Below are 21,142 nucleotides of genomic sequence, written 5' to 3' on the forward strand. Positions count from 1 at the left end.
CGGCTTGCAAACACATAGTTCAGGAATTAGCCGTAGTGGTCCAAGAAGACGTCTAGTGCTCCAGGCTCAGAAACTGGGGGCTCTGACTTCTGCACTAGAAGAGGAGACTAAAGTCTGCTATGTCAGGACGACATGTACCTATAGCATATCTGGTATCTGGTGTTTGGAGTACATGTTGATAGAATCTAAATGTAAATGTATGTAATGTAAATGTATTGCGACTTATATAGCGCACGTATCACCCGAAGGTATCAAGGCGCTTGCTTAGGGAACCCGTCCTGGTATTCCCCTGTGAGATACCCCGGCAGGGTATCCACAAGGTGAAAGCCAGGCATCCCGCCGCGAGGGGCCGTAGTGGAGATTAAGCAAGCTATTGCCCAGAGTCGCAGAGTGTGAACCCGTGAGTCGAGTAGGCACCGGAGCGAGAATTGTCAAGTCCGTGGAATTTTTGAGCCCGAGACCCGTGGAATTTTTGAGCCCGAGACCCGCCGAGGCGGGGAATCGAACCCTGGTCCACGGCCGATCTCAGCTTCCGGGTCTGCCGCCTCTAACCACTGAGCCACGCTTCTCCATAAAAGTTATCAGAGCAAAGGCTACTTGACACTAAGACTGGTGCATGCATATATTCTTCATGTATTGCGTGTGCTATGAATCTTCTATGAATATTAATACAGTAATTCTCTTGCATGGAGACAGAAAGACTGGACTATAGCTGGAAATGTTTATGCGGTTCGTTAGCTTAGGAATGTGAAGACGGAGAGCTGAACTGATAACTAGAGGCATAACATATTCTTGGCAGACAGGCAGGCAGAGCCAGGCTGGGCACCGCGCTGCGTGGCAGGAAGTAAGCGAAGGGTCAGGGATGCAGGTGGGGGCTGCATCGCTCCTCGGAGTGGTTTCAGGAGACTGGAGCTTGAATCTGGTGTTCAGGCCCTTTGAGGCCTAGAAACGGGGATAATTCGATGAATTAACGTGCATAATGTAAAACGTGGGCAACATAGGCCTAATACTCGTTACTTTCACAGGGACTGGTAACTGGCATACTAAAGTTGGACACAACTATAATTGCGTCTTTAATCGATCATAGGGGGATATATGCATATTAGTCATGCACATATGACATAGGATGGGGAACACGTAGGCACACATGACAAGGCAAAATTCAATTTTCCTCATTCCCTCCTTGTGCCCTACGTTTCCATCAGGAAACATCAATATTCATGATACCATCTATCATTTCATATAGCATCATTTGCTCGTCTCGAATTTTCTTGGAACGGGACTTTGGACTAGGAATACAAGATGTAGCACACAAGCCGCAAATCGCAGGGCCACATTGTAAACAGAGACAGCAACTGAATATGATCATTACTGCTATACCCAGGAATGACAATACTTTCCATCCCCAGGCAGATATTATACTCCAGAGCCAACCGGACCATGTCCAGGTGCCTGGATTCTGGTGTAACTGATGGGCAATTTTATGAAGTCTGGTTATAGCTGAATAAACAGACGGTGCGTTATTAGGAATGAAAATGCAGCAACTGGATCCGATGACTCTACAAGCCCCGCCCCTATCGGCCAGTATGACGTCAAGGACGAGACGATTTTGGAGCACAACAAATCTCATAGCAGATTGTTCTTCAGTTAAGTTACCTAGAGCGGAAGTAGTCTCATTCACTACTGCTTCAAGGGTTCTGGTTAGCCTACGTATTAACTTACTATTCTGGACAGGACCTATGAAGAAAAAGAAACCTTTATTGAAGTCTTGATACTGTTCTAAGGCAGTTTCAGTCTGATCGACAATTGGGGACTCGACCTCCCTTCTATGTCTACTGTGTACTAGATGTGTATTTCTGTGATAATCGGATGGGGCTAGAAAAACTGGTGGCAGTAGGAAGGCAATGTAACATGTTCCATCCCAATCTAGGGGCAGACGAACATATGCGGTCTGACCACACACAAAATAAGAATTACGTGAGGCTTTGAAATTTGATTTCCCACTGTCACTATACTCGACCACAGTATTACAATCACTGTGTCCTAGATGTACTGAACCATTCTTTCTGACACATAATTCGCCTTTCACTGGTAGAACTGTAATAGCAGGCAAATCTGGAGTAGTCTCGGACTGAACATTCAAAACCATGAAATTCGAGGAACAATTACCTAGATCATATACTTCATTTTCTAGATCTAACCCTGTTCTATGGGAAAGACCTTCCTTATCTGGGAAGCATGTTCTATTCAGAAGGGACATATCGTTTGAGGATGACGTTAACGTGGACCATGCTCCACACGAACCATTGTGTGAAAACGGATAGGGAAAGAGTGGCAGAACTCCCTTCGGTGTCTGGAAAGGGGGGAGTCGACCACACACCCAACAATTAGTGGCATTGCTGGTCTGGTGTGAATAGTGTAACATTCGGATAAAAGTATTGTTGCGCATGGCAAGACGATAGGATAACTCGTGAGGAGGCAGTTCACTAAAGGTGTGCTCTACTGTATCATTAGAAAACAAATGTACATACGAATTAATAGGAAAACATAAATGCAAGGCATAACTTATGCAGGTAACCATAAGACTCAGAAATAACATGAATAATAGAGTAACAATGCATCGACTTCGAAGATTTTTCTGATAACGTATTTTCTTAGAGTTTTGACTAACTCTCTCACTATTTGGGTCTATCTCATACATGTCAGGAACCTGTCTAACCGTTTCACCCGAGAGGGACTTAGACAATTAAACTGGCTGACTTACTAGACCTTAATTTTTCTTTATACTCCTGCTGCGAAGTTTTCTCTAACAGGGGAAGTTTAGAGTCAGTATCTGGGCAGTCCTTGAGAACGGGGCAGTCCTTGAAAAAAGTTTTTGGATGGAGTCCATGGAATCGCTTCACGTGACTGGAGTGCAACCACCCCTTACGACCCTCGACCTTGATTGCCGTCCTTGTTGTTAGCAGAACGAGTCTTGGTTCTTTCCATCGGGGCTCCAGCGGACTTGAACGATCAAAATTACGAATCAGAACGAGGTCGCCTGGTATGACCTCGTGCGGTTTCACTTGAGTGTTGTCTGGAAAAGCAGCGACAACCTGTGAACGACAAGAGAGTAGTGCAGACATCAAGGAAGCCAGGTAATCTGTCAGCATATTACTGTCAACATCAGTTATTTTACGTGGTCTAGGTGTACCCCACATGTTTGGGGGACGACCGAAAACTACCTCGAAAGGTGAGAGACCTGAACGGGAATGAGCGACCATTCTCATGTAAAAAAGGGCGACTGGCAGTGCTTCCATCCAATCTACGCCTTTTTCTGCGCATACCTTGGCAATGCGGATTTTCAGAGTCTGATTATGTCTCTCTACGAGACCAGCTGCTTCGGGATGTCGTACACAGTGGAACTTCCACTGGTACCCTAACAGAAGGGATACTTGTTTCATGAGTTCAGATGAGAATGGCTGGCCGTTATCTGAATACACGACCCTAGGTAATCCATAGCGGGGGAAATACTCACGAACCAACTGCCTGGCAGTGGTCGCGGCAGTGTAATCTGGGACTGGATATGCTTCTGTCCATCTGGACAAAGCGCATACAACTACGAGGACATACTTGAAACCTCGACATCGATCCATCTGAATATAATCCATCTGGAGGACTTCAAAAGGGTGGTCAGGATGATGGAATCCACCTTGTTCCACCGGGACACCTTTACCTGGATTGAACTGACAACATATCATACAGGTACGCACTTTCTGCTTGGCTGCTGCTCGTAAATGCTTGTTAAACCAGAGGTTCTGAATACTGTCTAACATGGCTTTTTCTCCTAAGTGTGCTGGACTATGTGCGGTGTTAATAATGATTGGAACCATAGAGTCGGGGAGAAACCATGTGGCTTTTCCCTTCGTCAACCATCCTTGATCTGTCTGGACCCCTCCTTGTTCAGACCATTTCTTGATTTCGTCTGGGGTAGCATGTAACTGTATATCTAGTACGTCTTGTGTAGGGTCCTTAACTGTCATACAAGTCGTCTGAACTGGAATGTCTGTCTGTGTCGTGTTAACTGGAATGTCTGGAGTCTGAGCTGTAAGCTTGGCTGTTCGATCTGCCAGGTCGTTACCCTGGGAAATGATGTCAGTGACCTTCGTATGTGCCTTGCACTTCATGATAGCAATAGCTGTCGGTAAATGTATTGCATCTAACAGAGCTTGAATGAGGGGGCCATGCTGAATCTTGGTTCCATGAGAAGTCATAAAACCTCTTTCTTGCCAGAGTACTCCAAAGTCATGTACGACTCCGATTGCATAACGTGAATCTGTGTATATGTTTACTTTCAGGTTCTTGGCTCGTATGCAGGCTTGGGTCAGAGCGACGAGCTCTGCTGCTTGAGCAGACAGGGTGTCAATACGATGTGTTTCTATAACTTCAGTTTCAGTAGTCACTGCATACGCGGCTCCTAGTTCTCCTGTACTTGTTCTCATACATGAACCATCCACATAAAGTGTCAGGTCGGGGTCAGGTAATGCAATGTCTGTCAAGTCTTGTCTTGGCTTTGTCATGGTGTTAACAACTTCCACACAGTCATGTGTGGCAGGATTTGAAGTAACTGAAGGTAACAGTGTAGCGGGATTTAAAATGTTGCAGCGTCTGATTTCTATGTGTGGCTGAAACAGTGTCAGTTCATAACCTGTTAATCGTGCTATTGTCAAGTGCTGAGTCTGTGTTCGGTTTAAAAGAACTTCCACAGAGTGTGGAACTTGTACTGTCAGGGAGTGTCCTAACACTATGGAATCACTCTGTCTGATAGCTAGAGCTGTGGCTGCAACTGACTTGAGGCACGCAGGCAAAGCCTGGGCCACCGGATCTAATGTGCTAGAAAAATAAGCACAGGGCTTGTATTGTCCTGCTTGATCTTGTGTGAGAACAGATAATGCAGTACCATCACGTTCAGTGACAAAAAGTGTAAAAGGCTTACTGTAGTTTGGTGTCGCTAGAACAGGTGCTTGGCATAAAGCTTTCTTTAACTCATTGAAAACAAGTGTATGTTCTTGGGTCCAAGGGAGGACAGTCGATGTGGCTGCCTCCTGTGTCGTTAACTGTATCAGTGGCTTGGCTAGATATGCGTACTGAGGAATCCATTGTCTGCAATAAGAAGTGAGGCCGATAAAAGCTCGTACCTCCTTCTGTGTCTTGGGCTGTGGAAGATGTGCTATTAACTGGATACGGTCAGGTGTCAACTGCCTACCCCACTTGGACATTAAGTGTCCAAGGTAGACCACTTGCTGGACACAGAATTGCAGTTTCGAAGGGGACACCTTGTGCCCCATCTCGGCCAGGAAATACAAGACTGTAAGTGACGCACATTCGCAGTCACGTTCAGAACGGGCTGTGATCAATAGATCATCGACATACTGGAGCATGGCAGTGTCAGTTGGCATGTGAATATTGTCTAGTTGTCTTTTAAGTGCTTGACTGTAAATACTAGGACTTTCTGTGAAACCTTGAGGAGCTCGTGTGAATTTATAGCTCCTTCCATTTAAACAGAATCCGAAAAGGAATTGGCTGTCTGGATGAATGGGGACACTAAAGAATGCGTTCTTGAGATCAATAACAGTAAAGAACGTAGCTTCGGAATCAATGGCAGTCAATAGGGAAGAGATATCTGGAACCACAGGGTACTGGGGTATGATACATTTATTAAGCTCTCGAAGGTCAATCACTAATCGATAAACTGGAGGTGCATTGGGATCAGTACGTTTCAGAATCGGTATGATAGGAGAATTACATACATTGGAGTCAGTTTCTATAACTACTCCTTGAGCGATGAGCTCGTCAATAATTTTTGCTAAGGCTGCTACAGCCTCAGGCGGCAATTTGTACTGTCGGATTCGTGGTAATACAACACCTTTCTTCAGAGTGAAACGATGGGGTGTGATGTTCATACAACCTACATCAGTTGGACCTTGCGCCCATAAATGCTGAGGTACATTCAATAATCTTGGATCAAAATCACGTAATACATAATGACCTTTAAAATCGCGCAAAAACAATCGTACTCCTTCTGGGGAACAGCATATAACTGCTCCTAATTCTTTCAGGGTCTTAATGCCTAGTAAATTTTCTGGACATGATTTCGTAAGTAACAAGTCTGTAGTTCGGGACAATGGACCGACTTCTAGGGAAACTGGTTTCGATATTTCATTAACAATAGGCTTTCCTGAAAATCCAAGGGAAACATTTCTAGAGCCTGAGAGTGGAGCCCCTGGAACCTCGTCATGACTGATGGTAGTCCTACTTGCCCCTGTATCAATCAGAAACTTTCTGTCTTTCCCTAATACTTGACTATGTACATAGGGACCCTCTTGATCTACAGGAACCTCGATGAGAGGCAAGCCAACCTCCCTCTCTAGGCTGTTTCATGAATACTGCTGATAGTCTGGATATTCTGACTGTGCATACTGGTACATCTGCTGTGTAACGTGTTGTGTGGCAGCTATAGGCTGCGGTACTGTAACTGTCTGTTGTGGGTTCTGCGGGGGCTGAGAATTCTGCGGAACATGTTCTTGTCTAGGCGGACGTGGTCTCTCTTTCGTTTTACCAGTAGCTATGTTGTGTTTCAGAACTGCACATTCGTTTAGATAATGACCTGGCTGTTTACAGTAGTTGCATGTCCCTTTAACGGGAGCTGCAGGATGACTAGCTTGATTCGTACCCCTCTTCTGACTGTCTTGTGGAACAGACTGTGCAACCAGTACTTTCATTTTCGTGTCTTTCATACGTCTCCTTTCATGTTCCTGCTCCTCCCTAATTCTGTTCTGGTGATACTGGAGCATCTGGAGCATTTGTGACGGAGTATTAGCTTGCCAGGTACTTTCGACTTTCAGTACTCGATTTTTAACTTGTGGTAAAGAATTCTCAACTAGTTTGGTAACGAAAAGATGTGGATACGATTCACTACTTGTTTTCAGACCACTATTAATAATGAAACATTTCTCAAATCTAGAATAAAAATCACTAGTGTCTTCGTCTTGTTTCTGTTTACAGGCTGAGATAGCATCCCAGTCTTCCTTTTTTGTGGCTAGTAATCTTGGCAAGACCTGTATTAACAATTCGGGCAATGCCTTAGCTTTATCCCCAAGACCAGTACCTGGAACTCGTGTATTATCTTCAGTCTCTAATGCGGTCCAATCTATCTTTTTCTCTCCCACCTCCCATTCTTTTTCTTTAAGCTTTTCATATATGCCCGCAGGCAACAGGACCTTTAACATTTTAATGATATCAGGATACGTGTATTCTCCCATACGGAGCATGTCCTTTAATTCACGGTGGAACCCTGCTGGATCTTTATCGTGACAGGGTATTAACCTTTTCATTTCTAGAAGCTCTATTTTCGTGATAGGGGTGTAGACAAATACTCGTTCTAGATCACCCCCCTCTCCCGTAACTGGATGTACTTCTCGCAACGGATTCTGTCTGTCTATGTAGAATGATTTTCTTACTGGGGGTGGGACAGGAACAAAATGTGGATTCAGGAACGTTCTGTATTTGTGGTGCTGTTCTAATATGACACTAATTAAATCGGTACCTAGACCTTTCCATCTGTTTAGGAGTAACTCGTTCAGTACATCATGTAAAGGACCTGGATCAGAATGCTGATCCTCATACAGGGTAATGAGGTGCTGGATCATATACGTACCCACCAGACGCTGCTCGGCTGGGGGCAGTTTCAGAAACGTTTGGGCCACTATTTCGTCTGGAAACGTGGCAGAATCACTAGTCCATCGAACGGCTGATCGGGCTAGTTCTTGTTCATGCATGGTACTAAGCTCACTATAACCTATTCGTGATTTCAGAATTTTATCAGTAGCCTGAAATACTTGTTCTGGAGAACACTGTTCTGGTTCGGGAGGAGGAAAAACTTTCTTGTAATCTAGGCATGAATGTCTGTCGGAAAATCTAGTTCTACCTACATACGCTATTCTGGTGGGATTCTCGCTGTCTACCTCTTCACTTGAAGAGTCATTCTCTTTCTCGGTTGCTCTTTTTGCTTCCTCCTTCTGGTGTATACTTATAATTTCCTTACGAATTTTCCTGTACATACTTTCTATACTACCTTGTGACTTGTGTTTTCCCTCGGCTATATTGTCACTCCACCTAGTCAGGCCTTTCATCTCGTCTTTGTATTTATCAGGATAATCTTGTTCTCTTATTAAACAGTTAATCAAGAACTGTAAAATCATATTTTGAATCTCGGCTTTCCTGTGTGCCATAGCTTCATGAATACTTCCTGGATTCTCTCCTGTACGGACAAAATGATATATTCTGTCTAGATGTTCCTTCATATCAGGCAGGGTGACCAAAAAGTTGGCAACCCGTCTTAAACGTACTGAATATAATATCATGTGATCTTCGCCTGGAACTGGATCATATATGCAGTCAGTAAGAAGTCGCTTGAGGTCTGCGTATGTAGCCACTTTTGGCGTGCGTTGTAACGCTGCTTCTCTCGGCGTCAGTCGTCTTACTTGAGGCGGGGTGATAGGAGCACCTCCCCCCGCACCTCCTGAACTGGAATCGTCAGTTAATACTGTACGTGCTGGTAGAGTGACTGGCAAAATGGGCACACTTAATGTGGGCTGGTCCCCCCCTCTCCCGTAACTGGATGTACTTCTCGCAACGGATTCTGTCTGTCTATGTAGAATGATTTTCTTACTGGGGGTGGGACAGGAACAAAATGTGGATTCAGGAACGTTCTGTATTTGTGGCGCTGTTCTAATATGACACTAATTAAATCGGTACCTAGACCTTTCCATCTGTTTAGGAGTAACTCGTTCAGTACATCATGTAAAGGACCTGGATCAGAATGCTGATCCTCATACAGGGTAATGAGGTGCTGGATCATATACGTACCCACCAGACGCTGCTCGGCTGGGGGCAGTTTCAGAAACGTTTGGGCCACTATTTCGTCTGGAAACGTGGCAGAATCACTAGTCCATCGAACGGCTGATCGGGCTAGTTCTTGTTCATGCATGGTACTAAGCTCACTATAACCTATTCGTGATTTCAGAATTTTATCAGTAGCCTGAAATACTTGTTCTAGAGAACACTGTTCTGGTTCGGGAGGAGGAAAAACTTTCTTGTAATCTAGGCATGAATGTCTGTCGGAAAATCTAGTTCTACCTACATACGCTATTCTGGTGGGATTCTCGCTGTCTACCTCTTCACTTGAAGAGTCATTCTCTTTCTCGGTTGCTCTTTTTGCTTCCTCCTTCTTGTGTATACTTATAATTTCCTTACGAATGTTCCTGTACATACTTTCTATACTACCTTGTGACTTGTGTTTTCCCTCGGCTATATTGTCACTCCACCTAGTCAGGCCTTTCATCTCGTCTTTGTATTTATCAGGATAATCTTGTTCTCTTATTAAACAGTTAATCAAGAACTGTAAAATCATATTTTGAATCTCGGCTTTCCTGTGTGCCATAGCTTCATGAATACTTCCTGGATTCTCTCCTGTACAGACAAAATGATATATTCTGTCTAGATGTTCCTTCATATCAGGCAGGGTGACCAAAAAGTTGGCAACCCGTCTTAAACGTACTGAATATAATATCATGTGATCTTCGCCTGGAACTGGATCATATATGCAGTCAGTAAGAAGTCGCTTGAGGTCTGCTTATGTAGCCACTTTTGGCGTGCGTTGTAACGCTGCTTCTCTCGGCGTCAGTCGTCTTACTTGAGGCGGGGTGATAGGAGCACCTCCCCCCGCACCTCCTGAACTGGAATCGTCAGTTAATACTGTACGTGCTGGTAGAGTGACTGGCAAAATGGGCACACTTAATGTGGGCTGGTCCGGGGGTACTGGCACATTAACATGGTCCCCGGGACCAGTGGCTGGAGGAACAGGAATTACATTATTAACAGGGTGCTGAGGGTGAGCAGGCAGAATAGGATTTGCATATGCTGGGACTGTATCGTCCAAGTAGGAAGAAAGAAAAATTTCAGCTGCAGTCGGTTTATGACGTAGCTTAATCGGGACCAATGGTGGCGGTAAATTACAGGGTGCTTCCGGGGTTGCCTTCGGCAAGCCCTCGGCAAGAAGAGGATACATACCTTTAATAAGGGCATTTCTCTGTATGTCTGACTGTTCTACTCTAACTCGTTCACCTTCTTCGATTAATTCCCTTTCTTGGGCTTTTTCTGAGGATTCCCTACTTAACTCTGCTTTTCTGAATTCTTTTTCGGTTCTTCTATGAGATTCTTTGCGCCATAACTCTATGGCATCTTTCTGAGACTGTCTAGCTTTCTTTTTCCATAATGCTTCTTCTACTCGCATGATGCACTCGGCATCCCATGTACCTGATACAGGCCATCTATATTTCTCTTCAAGATTCTTTGTATAATCCACCCATAAGTCTAGATATAATATGGCATCTAAATCATGCTTGTGATACATAAAATGTCCAGGACTGTCCCTAGGAGGGACAGGAACTGATTCTTCGAGTAACCCTTTTCTGGTTTTTATCTGACGTAATTTCGAAAACAGAGGCATAATCGAGTCGTACTTGAACTAGACACAATACACAATAATCACAGTAAGGAAATGGCAAACAAATCACTCATACCACGACATAAAAAATACATTAATAACAGTTCGAACAGAATACTACCTGATACACTGAAAACATAACACTTGAATTTCTTGAGAATGGACTTACTAGAATTACTGGATGCACTGCTAAAACAGTACAGAACATACCGGTCTCATAAAGAGACACGTCATACCGTATCCACCTAGATGGACACGTCGGACTGGATCTGCGTACCCAAACCCATCGGACCGGAGACAAACTAATGACCCCGTCTAGATACTCCCTCAGCAACGGTACTCACCGAGAAGCAGAACTTGAAGGCCTCGGACTGGACTGGACTGCTACGACGTCTAACTACGAACTTCGGACTTCAGAAATAGGTGGGCCTCCGAATACCTCGGACCTTGCCCTCTCGGCTTGGGCTCTGGTCGGGACGAACCGCATTCCTCACCGCCTCGTCTGGATGCCGGACCGCAGTCTCCGTCTCCTCCGTGGGCCTGAGGGAGACTTGAGCAGAAATATCTGCCGGTGCGCAGTAGAGGTTCCGTCACAGCTGTAGATGGGTCAGGGGGCCTGCGTTACATCGCCGGCGCGTGGGGAAGGGGCTCGTCCCTATTCGGGCGCCATTATGTGGTAAATAAATAATTAATTACCGGTACTATTTTTGAATATATTAATGAAAACAGATAGCTCAATAAATAAGAGGCAGGATCCGTGGAATCTGAGTCTAACAGGCTTTAATCAGGCACAAGGGAAGGGACGGGATCGGAACAGCCTGAAATAGAATGGCATGGACTGGCAGCTGCCACGTTTCATTAACAGTACATGATATATATAGTTAAACGTTACAATTGCATTGAATACAGTAGGCGTAACAAGTAACAAACGTAAGATAAGGACACATGGGCGTAAAAAGAAGGCGTGCACAGGGCGTGCACGAAGACATGTGATGAGAACGTCACAGAAGTGTCATAAATGGGTGGATACATGGAGGGGGCTACCTGGGCAGCTGTAACCTTTAACCTAGTGGTGCGCGCAAACGGACCATGACGTGTAACTGGGGAAACTGGGGGCTCTGACTTCTGCACTAGAAGAGGAGACTAAAGTCTGCGATGTCAGGACGACATGTACCTATAGCATATCTGGTATCTGGTGTTTGGAGTACATGTTGATAGAATCTAAAAGTTATCAGAGCAAAGGCTACTTGACACTAAGACTGGTGCATGCATATATTCTTCATGTATTGCGTGTGCTATGAATCTTCTATGAATATTAATACAGTAATTCTCTTGCATGGAGACAGAAAGACTGGACTATAGCTGGAAATGTTTATGCGGTTCGTTAGCTTAGGAATGTGAAGACGGAGAGCTGAACTGATAACTAGAGGCATAACATATTCTTGGCAGACAGGCAGGCAGAGCCAGGCCGGGCACCGCGCTGCGTGGCAGGAAGTAAGCGAAGGGTCAGGGATGCAGGTGGGGGCTGCATCGCTCCTCGGAGTGGTTTCAGGAGACTGGAGGTTGAATCTGGTGTTCAGGCCCTCTGAGGCCTAGAAACGGGGATAATTCGATGAATTAACGTGCATAATGTAAAACGTGGGCAACATAGGCCTAATACTCGTTACTTTCACAGGGACTGGAAACTGGCATACTAAAGTTGGACACAACTATAATTGCGTCTTTAATCGATCATAGGGGGATATATGCATATTAGTCATGCACATATGACATAGGATGGGGAACACGTAGGCACACATGACAAGGCAAAATTCAATTTTCCTCAACTGAATTATTATTTACAGTAGATGAGGAACAATCACAACCGTTGTCAGAGTGAACTTTCAAAGCCATTCAATTAACCTAGGACCACCCCCTGGTACCTAACCACGGAACAGGTAGGATTAACTTAAGGTAATATGTAAAAGATTTATGCAGAAACAAAAAAAGTAAAAGTCAAAATGCAAAACAATTAAAAACCTAAACCAAAATAGAAAAATAAAGTAAAATGTATTGAACAAAATGACACTAAAATTATAAAATCCAAGAAGGGGAATGAGATGTGAACTGTAACGCTGTAAGAATCACAAGGTGCCAATGGATGAGGGGCCCGGGCATGGATTAGTCTCTCTGGAGCGGACTGCCAAGTCAGAGGAAACCGGAGGCCACGGCTTGCAAACACATAGTTCAGGAATTAGCCGTAGTGGTCCAAGAAGACGTCTAGTGCTCCAGGCTCAGATAGGCCTGCTGGCCTACAGGGGGATTCACGGCAGGATTGTGCGCAAAGTGCTTAGAGTATTGAGAACAAGCAGCAGACGCCCAACAGGGCAATAGCAGACGGTCAAAGGCAGCAAGGCCCGGACGAGACTGAAAGGGAGTGACACCTCTGGCCCTCACTATCATGCAACAGCGTAGTGGAGCTCAGCGAGAGGACAACCCGGTGACAGCCACCCACAGGGGCAGGGACCCCCACGACAATGTAGGCTGGTCTGGTGATGTGGTAATGTAATCAGCGAGAAGCAATAAGGATCAGAATCTAAAAGAGATGCTGACCAAGCTCCCGATGACCGGCAGTGGAGAAGGGAGGCTCTCCCCTAGACCCAAATCAGCCAAGATGCGGACACCTCTGAAGCCCGAATTTCCCACGCCTTTTTAGAGTCGCTATTCGGTGCATTACGAGGCGACTTGCAGACGCTGAAAAGGGAAATAGCGGGGGAGATGAAGAAGATAACCGATTGAGGCCAAACGTCCCCCAACGGCATCAACGTCCCCCTTATGATAAGGCGGGACGTCGATGTCGTTGGGGAACGTGTGGCCTCTATTGAGGATCAGGAGCAAGCCCGGGCAGAGGAGGTGGAGCATCTACAGTAAGAGATACTCCGGCTCAAGGTTCAACAGATCGATCTCCAGGCACACACAGAAGACCTGGAGAATCGGTCTCGGCGAAACAACATCCGCCTTAAGTGAGTTCAACCTAAAGAAGAAGGGCAGGACATCATACACTACCTGTAGGGTCTCTTCAGGAGCATACTGGGCACCCCACCGGATATTTTGGCTTACATGCCAGACTTTCTACTAAAAGAGTGTATACTACGTGCTGCCAGGGACAAGCAACCACTAAGATATCAGGACCTCTCCATAGCTTTGTACCAGGACCTGACTCTAATACCCCTTCAAAAGTGTAGGGAGCTCCGAGTGGCAACCACGCTTCTTCGAAATCAAGGAATATACCGTATTTTTTGGGTCACCCTTTCCAGCTGATTTTCATATGTCAGGGCAAACTCCTCCAGCTCAGATCCATGCAGGACACTTGCCAGGTGCTGGGAATCGAGAATCCAATCCAGGAGGAGACAGAGGGCCCACAGACCAAAACTCCTCGAGAAAGATGGCATAAGGTCTACGGGAGGCGTAGCACAGAGCGAGGGACAAGACCGGACCCCAAGACCATGGCACAAGAAAGACTGGCACTGCTGGAGACATTGTCGAAGGAGACATTCCTCCATGATGACACCGATGACAGGCAGATGTGTGCCTCCTCCAGGAGACACAGCTCCTCTCCATAGATTGGCATAGAACGAGGTCACGACTCTTTCCCCAGCAGTTCTTTTCATCTACCCTGGATAAGAAGGCCGATGGCTATTTTAGTAGCCAAACGTTTTAAGGGGACAGTGGGGGAAAAGGTGGCTGAAATCAAAGAGGTTGATGGAAGCAGGGTCATCGATAGCATAGGTGTTGGTATGAGTATTTTAGATGCCGAAATTGTGTGGCAAACCGCCAGAGTTACTGCTCCCGCAATCACCCTTCACCCGATATACAATCAATCCAGGGGCTGCGTCAATTGCCTATAGATAGAAACGGCTCCTCCACCCCCCCACTCACCTATACCAATAACCATTTCAAATACCAACCCCACCAGGGATGGTGCTTTTAGGTTAAACAGGACCAAGGGCTCGAATCAGAACATTTTGTCTAGTACCTCGTGCATTAATGTTCCTGCCGTCCCAAGTATCAATGGCTAATCAGGATGTCCTGACGGACGAGACCTCTCTGGTTGTTTACTCGGAAGCAGGAGCAAATCTTGCAACAATATCTAAACTCCCGACAGTCATCTGAGTATAAAAAAAGCTTGCAAAAACTAGTTTCTTTACAGGTGCTTGCTGTTGTCCTAGATATTCATGTATGCATGGGTATCTGCGGTGGCTGTCCTTAAGTGGCATTTTGTTAACTATTCAAAAGTGTACTCAAAGCGAGCTCTGGCTGATGCTTGCGCATCCACGGAGCCATCGTTGAATGAACAGGTTTTGATTAAGTAAAGCACATTCAAATATTCTCCCTGTAGATGTGCGTGCATCAGTGGTAGGAGCGATCTTTGATGAGATTTGTTAAAGCAAGTGCCATTTGAAGATGCAAGTAGTGCATGCGTGCACTTGCGGCACGTTAGAATGTCAGCATGCGTGTGCACACAGTCAGCTCTTTTTGGAAGCACATACTCGTGCTTGTGGCGCGCCCCTGCTTGCTCCCACAAGGCGGATGCCGCCGGAAGCACGAGTATGTGCTTCCAAAAAGAGCAGAGCAACGGCTAAAGGTCCTCCTATGCAGTGCATGCGCACTGAGTATGCGAGACCTAAAAATGGCATCCAGTATGGTACCCTTTACATGGGTGCTTGTGTTTATCAGTTGCATGGCCTCCATGTCATGAATTAATCTAACTGCTGTGGTATTATAAGGTTCATCCAGGTGGAAGTTTAAGTCCCCCAATAATGTAATGGAGCTCTTGCTGGCCACCATGTCTGCTATTAAGCTGGGAAATTCCTCTAGGAACGGAGTGGGGGGTCCTTGGGGGTCTATAGAGCAGAGTGCCTGATAACGAGTTATTAGGCGATGTTTTAGGCTGAATTGTACAGTTTCACTGTTGGTGGAGGCAACGGACGATATCATGCATTCTTAGGCGTTTTTGTAAATGATTGCTACCCCGCCTCCCATTTTTCCCATCCTGCCTTGTCTATGGATAAGGAAATCTGGGGTTAGTCCTTGGATTATGTCAGGGGCGGACCAGTCATTCAACCACGTTTCAGTAACGAAGAGAATGTCAAGTTCTTCATTCTCTATTAGCATTATGATTTCTGTGGTGTGTGCTGGCAAGGATCTATTATTAATAAGTCCCATTTCCCATTGCTCATTCCTTGTGGGCCTATCTAGTTGTAGTTGCCCTTCAATCTTGCCTGAGTTAAACTTAGTCCGGCAGAGAGGGCATGACATCTTCTTCCCTATCAAGCTTGTAGGCGCTAGAGTAATCTCACATTGGACTTTACCGGAGTATCACAATGAGAGTAATAATGCTCTATCATATGTGATGAGCTTACCGTTTTCTGGGTTGAATCCGGCATGGTTCCTTGCCCATGACCGTGTCCGGACGCAGGCGGGCTTGCCTTAGGCCCGCCAGCAGCGTGCCCCTGCCCGTCCGTGCTGCGGGCACCATAAGTAGGCTTTTGCTTAACTCAGTGGTTCCCAAAGTGTGCGCCGCAGCACCCTGGTGCGCCGTGATTAGAAGCCAGGGGCGCCGCGGCGCAGGATGTGGGTCGTGGAAATTGCTGCCGCAATTCCTCCCCCTCCTTTGTGCTGCCAGGTCACGTGATCCTCTTGAAGTGTTCGCTTGACTAGCTGACGGTCCTCGCATATGACACGCAGGGCTTCCACCACTCGGTTCCTGGGGGAACAGCACTCAGCTGCAACTCAACCAAGCATGGGCTTTCCAGCTGACTGAGCCGGTATTCAAGCAGAGTTCCAATCACAATCCTGTGAAACGGAACTGCATCAGTAAGAAAGGTATGTCTATTGTCCCCCATCCCGAGGGACCTATGTCTGAGAGACCTGTTGAAGTCTATTTCGCAGTGGTGGGGGTTATTACTAATTCGTCCCCTCGTATTCATTTTTAGATCTCTGGAGCCTTTGATTTTTGCCAGCCCAAGTTTATGAAAATAGGACAAAGGCTGATTTATTAAATGTGGGATTCCTTTCTCGTATCATATAGCGCAACCTCGACCCGAAGGTATTGGAGCGCTTTACGTCAGCACCAATTTCAGTACACAAGGGCACATTATTTTGTGTGTGTTTTTACAAGTGTCCTGAGTTTTGACTCATTGTACAGGGGCACTGGCACAGGTGGAGGAGCGGGTGGGGCGCCTACTAGTGACATGAGTTTTGGCATATTGTACCGAGACACTGACACACTGATGAATGGGTGGAGCGCTACAAGTGGCACGTGTTGTGGCACATAGTACCGGACACTGCATGTGTGGGTGGGGAGCCTACTAATGGCCTGGGTTTTGGCATATTGTACACTACATGGGGCACTAGCACTTGTGAATGAATGGTTGGAGTGCCAAGTCGTGACCTGGACTTTGGCACCTTGTATATGAGCACTGCTCCTGTGCATGGATAGGTGAAATGCTTTCAAGTGGCCTGAGTTTTGGCACTTTGTTCATTGGCACTGGCCCATGTGGAGGATGTTTGATATGAACGACTGCATAAGTAAGTGCTCCTTGTTTCTGGAGACCATTGTTGATTAGTTAGTATTAACTCTCCATATTACTAGTGCTGATTTTTGCCTAATTGTGTTTTCAGCCACTAAACCACGTCCCTTTCTGAGTTTGGAGCCTGAGGGTCAGGAACCATGGTGGAGAGCGTTGGGTGGGTACAGGGTCAGAGGCCTGGTGGAGAGCGTTGCGAAGGAGGGGGCCAGGTCAGGGTCCTGGTGGAGAGCGTTGGGTGTGTGGGTGGAGGGTCAGGGGCCAGGTGGAGAGCGTTGGGTGGGTGCATGGTCAGGGGTCTGGTGGAGAGCGCTGGGTGGGTGCATGGTCAGAGGCCTGGTGGAGAGCGTTAGGTGGGTGCAGGGTCAGGGGTCTGGTGGAGAGCGCTGGGTGGGTACAGGGTCAGAGGCCTGGTGGAGAGCATTGGGTGGGTGCGGGTCAGGGGCCTGGTGGAGAGCGTTGGGTGGGTGGGTGGAGGGTCAGGGGCCTGGTGGAGAGCGCTGGGTGGGTACAGGGTCAGAGGCCTGGTGGAGAGCATTGGGTGGGTGCGGGGTCAGGGGCCTGGTGGAGAGCGTTGGGTGGGTGGGTGGAGGGTCAGGGGCCTGGTGGAGAGCGTTGGGTGGGTGCAGAGTCAGGGGCCTGGTGGAGAGCGTTGGGTGGGTACAGGGTCAGAGGCCTGGTGGAGAGCGTTGGGTGGGTGCAGGGTCATAGGCCTGGTGGAGAGTGTTGGGTGGGCACCTTATGCCCTGTAATGATGGCTACTCTCTGAATCCTTCATCACGCCTAGGCTTGATTCTTCATGTAGACCGGTGATTCCCAAAGGGGTACTACGGCACCCCGGTGCGCGGGTAAAAAAATGGTGGGGAGCCACAGCCAACTGCCAATTAGGTCAAGGGAGCCACGGGTCAAAAAAGTTTGGGAACCACTGGCTTAACTACTAGAGCGCTGACCTGTTCCTCGCTCCCCACGAGGGCGAGTCCTCTCAGCTGTGCTCACTGGTCCTGCCCCGCCCAGCTCCCGTTCTACTGTTCGACGTAAGTCAGGCTTCCCCACAGTGAGTTAGCATTCAATTCAATGTCAGTTTAAAAAAAACATTTGTTTCAAAAAGCTTAAATTTAAAATGCGATTGTCTTAGAAGCATTCAGAGTAATTTTAAAAGCGATACATTCAATCATTCAAAATACTCTGGCTTAGAAATACTGGGCAAACAAGCAAGTTCTCAGTTATTACTCTCAGGTACCGTGTGTCTGACCTGTGTCAGTTTCTCTGATTCTTCCTGTTTCTCTTGTTAAGCCATGGCAGCTTCTTGAGCTGTGCAGCGTGTGAGCATCTTGAAGGGCAGCCCCAGCTCTACACCGCCCACTCCCCCCAATGAACGCGCTAAGGCTTAGCAAGAGAATCAGGAAGAATCTGATCCGAGCCTCTTGTCACCATACATTAGGAATAAACAGACTCGCTGAATAAATGTTGCAAAAATGTAACAGACTCACTCAGTAACCAAGAATGACTCAGCGAGCCTGTCTGCTCTGACACTTCTGGAGAGATAGGGAGGATTAGCAGAATGAGCAGCTTTTACTCCCATGGGACCACCGAGAGCAAAGGAGATACAGCGGCCCCGGCTCAACGCTGACCCCTGGGCTGTTGCCAGGGAGGATCAGCAGCAGCACTGGGCTGCCGTTTACTTGACATGAAAAAGAAACGTACATATACAGCAAACACTTATTTAAAGGTTAATTGCAGTTAGGAAAGGAGGTAACTAGGCCTTTAACTTGAGGAACACCTTCATGCTTAAAGGCACCCACTAGATATACATGCTTTGTTTCCCTACCCCGACTTTACACCCCGCTGGCATCAGTGCGGCCCTCGGTCACACCACAGACCAAACTTTGCGGCCCCCGGGAAAATGTTTTTGAGTACCCGTGACCTAGATCATCAAAAGGCGGGAGTAGTTAGACACGAGGATGAAACAGAAGCTTGCATCTCTAAAAGGCACAAAAGGGAACCAATGAAAACAAGCATTGGCAGAGCCCATAGGTTTCGCCTTTGGGACCTTATACATGTTTAGCCATGCAACAGTTGATGTTGTTGCACCAAGGATATTGTGCTGGATAACTAAACACTTATAAGGTCCCAGAGGCAAGACCTACTGGTGATGCCAATGCTTGTTTACCTGATGGGCAACGGCTGACCGCTGCCTGGTTACTGAGGCCCTAGTGAGGTTGAGACATATTTGGGGGAGTTTTATCCTCATCAGTTGATGCTGTGCAGGCCCAGGCCCAGGTGCAATGAGGCGCAGTCGGTGCTGCCTGGGAGTGCGTTGCCAATGCTTGTTTACCTGATGGGCATTGGCTGACCGCTGCCTGGTCACTGAGGCCCTAGTGAGGTTGAGTCATATTTGGGGGAGTTTTACCCTCATCAGTGATGCTGTGCAGGCCCAGGCCCAGGTACAATGAGGTGCAGTCGGTGCTGCCTGGTTACTGAGGCCCTAGTGAGGTTGAGTCATATTTGGGGGAGTTTTACCCTCATCAGTGATGCTGTGCAGGCCCAGGCCCAGGTACAATGAGGCGCAGTCGGTGCTGCCTGGTTACTGAGGCCCTAGTGAGGTTGAGACATATTTGGGGGAGTTTTATCCTCATCAGATGATGCTGTGCAGGTCCAGGTGCAATGAGGCGCAGTCGGTGCTGCCTGGTTACTGAGGCCCTGGTGAGGTTGAGTCATATTTGGGGGAGTTTTACCCTCATCAGTGATGCTGTGCAGGCCCAGGCCCAGGTACAATGAGGTGCAGTCGGTGCTGCCTGGTTACTGAGGCCCTAGTGAGGTTGAGACATATTTGGGGGAGTTTTAGCCTCATCAGATGATGCTGTGCAGGCCCAGGTACAATGAGGCGCAGTCGGTGCTGCCTGGTTACTGAGGCCCTAGTGAGGTTGAGACATATTTGGGGGAGTTTTATCCTCATCAGATGATGCTGTGCAGGCCCAGGTGCAATGAGGCGCAGTCGGTGCTGACTGGTTACTGAGGCCCTAGTGAGGTTGAGTCATATTTGGGGGAGTCTTAGCCTCATCAGATGATGCTGTGCAGGCCCAGGTGCAATGAGGCGCAGTCGGTGCTGCCTGGTTACTGAGGCCCTAGTGAGGTTGAGTCATATTTGGGGGAGTCTTAGCCTCATCAGATGATGCTGTGCAGGCCCAGGTGCAATGAGGCGCAGTCGGTGCTGCTGGGAGTGGGTTCTTTCACTTTCGATTGGCGGGGCTGCCCCCCTCCACTCTGGTGAAAGACACAAACGGGATTCAGGTCGATCTTTTCATCACACAGACTTGTCACCGTTTGCTGAGGCCTTCAAAAGAGACCCAACCCCAGCACTGAGGGCCAATGAGCACTGTTGAGACAAAATAATCATCGATGGATGCAACAACAACAGATGAACCCCGGAGAGCAGGCTCGAGACCCTCCAGCAGCAGACAGTCTTTGTATCTCTTGGCCTCACCTGGGGTTTCATGTGGGTGCTGTGGGCCCTGCTGTTGTCGAGTTAAAAGAGGGCCTCGGATGAACAACTGCGCATGCGCGGCGGACAGACACTGTTTCTCATGGCGCGGGCTAAGAGTCCTTGGATAAATTGCGCATACGCTGAGGACAGATACTGTTTCCAGCAGCGTTAAAGGGGGCCTGATGGATAAACAACTGCGCATGCGTTGGGGATAGGGGCTTTGCTTTTCAAAGCGCGGGTTAAAGTATCCTTAGATGAACTGCACATGCGCTGAGGACAGACACTGCTTCCTGCAGCGGCGCGCGGGTTAAAGAGGGACTGTTGAATCAACAACTGCACATGCGCTGATGACAGACACCGCTGTTAAGGCAATCGAACTCCAGAAAACATTGCAAAAAATATTTCTTTATTTAGTTCACAACACAGGCCCCGACAGCTCAGAGCCAGTACAGGTGGGACGGGGTCCTCGGAGGGACTCAAAGAAGCACAAGAATCACAGTGTCCGCGTGGGGACACAATGAATGAGATACAACAGTTGCCTCG

At 47.4% G+C, this 21,142-nt stretch overlaps 1 protein-coding gene across 1 annotated transcript in view; it reads right to left on the minus strand.

Annotated features, from left to right (window-relative positions):
* LOC144806576 (uncharacterized) overlaps window positions 1-20,633 on the minus strand; it is a 58,144-nt gene extending 37,511 nt beyond the window's left edge. Inside the window, exon 1 of the mRNA XM_078672910.1 lies at window positions 20,600-20,633. The gene's annotated coding sequence lies outside the window, so the exon portion shown is untranslated. The remainder of the gene's footprint in view (window positions 1-20,599) is intronic.
* Between the last annotated feature and the right edge of the window lie 509 nt (window positions 20,634-21,142).

This window comes from Lissotriton helveticus (genome assembly GCF_964261635.1).
Source record: "Lissotriton helveticus chromosome 1_1 unlocalized genomic scaffold, aLisHel1.1 SUPER_1_unloc_9, whole genome shotgun sequence".
NCBI classification, from domain to species: domain Eukaryota; kingdom Metazoa; phylum Chordata; class Amphibia; order Caudata; family Salamandridae; genus Lissotriton; species Lissotriton helveticus.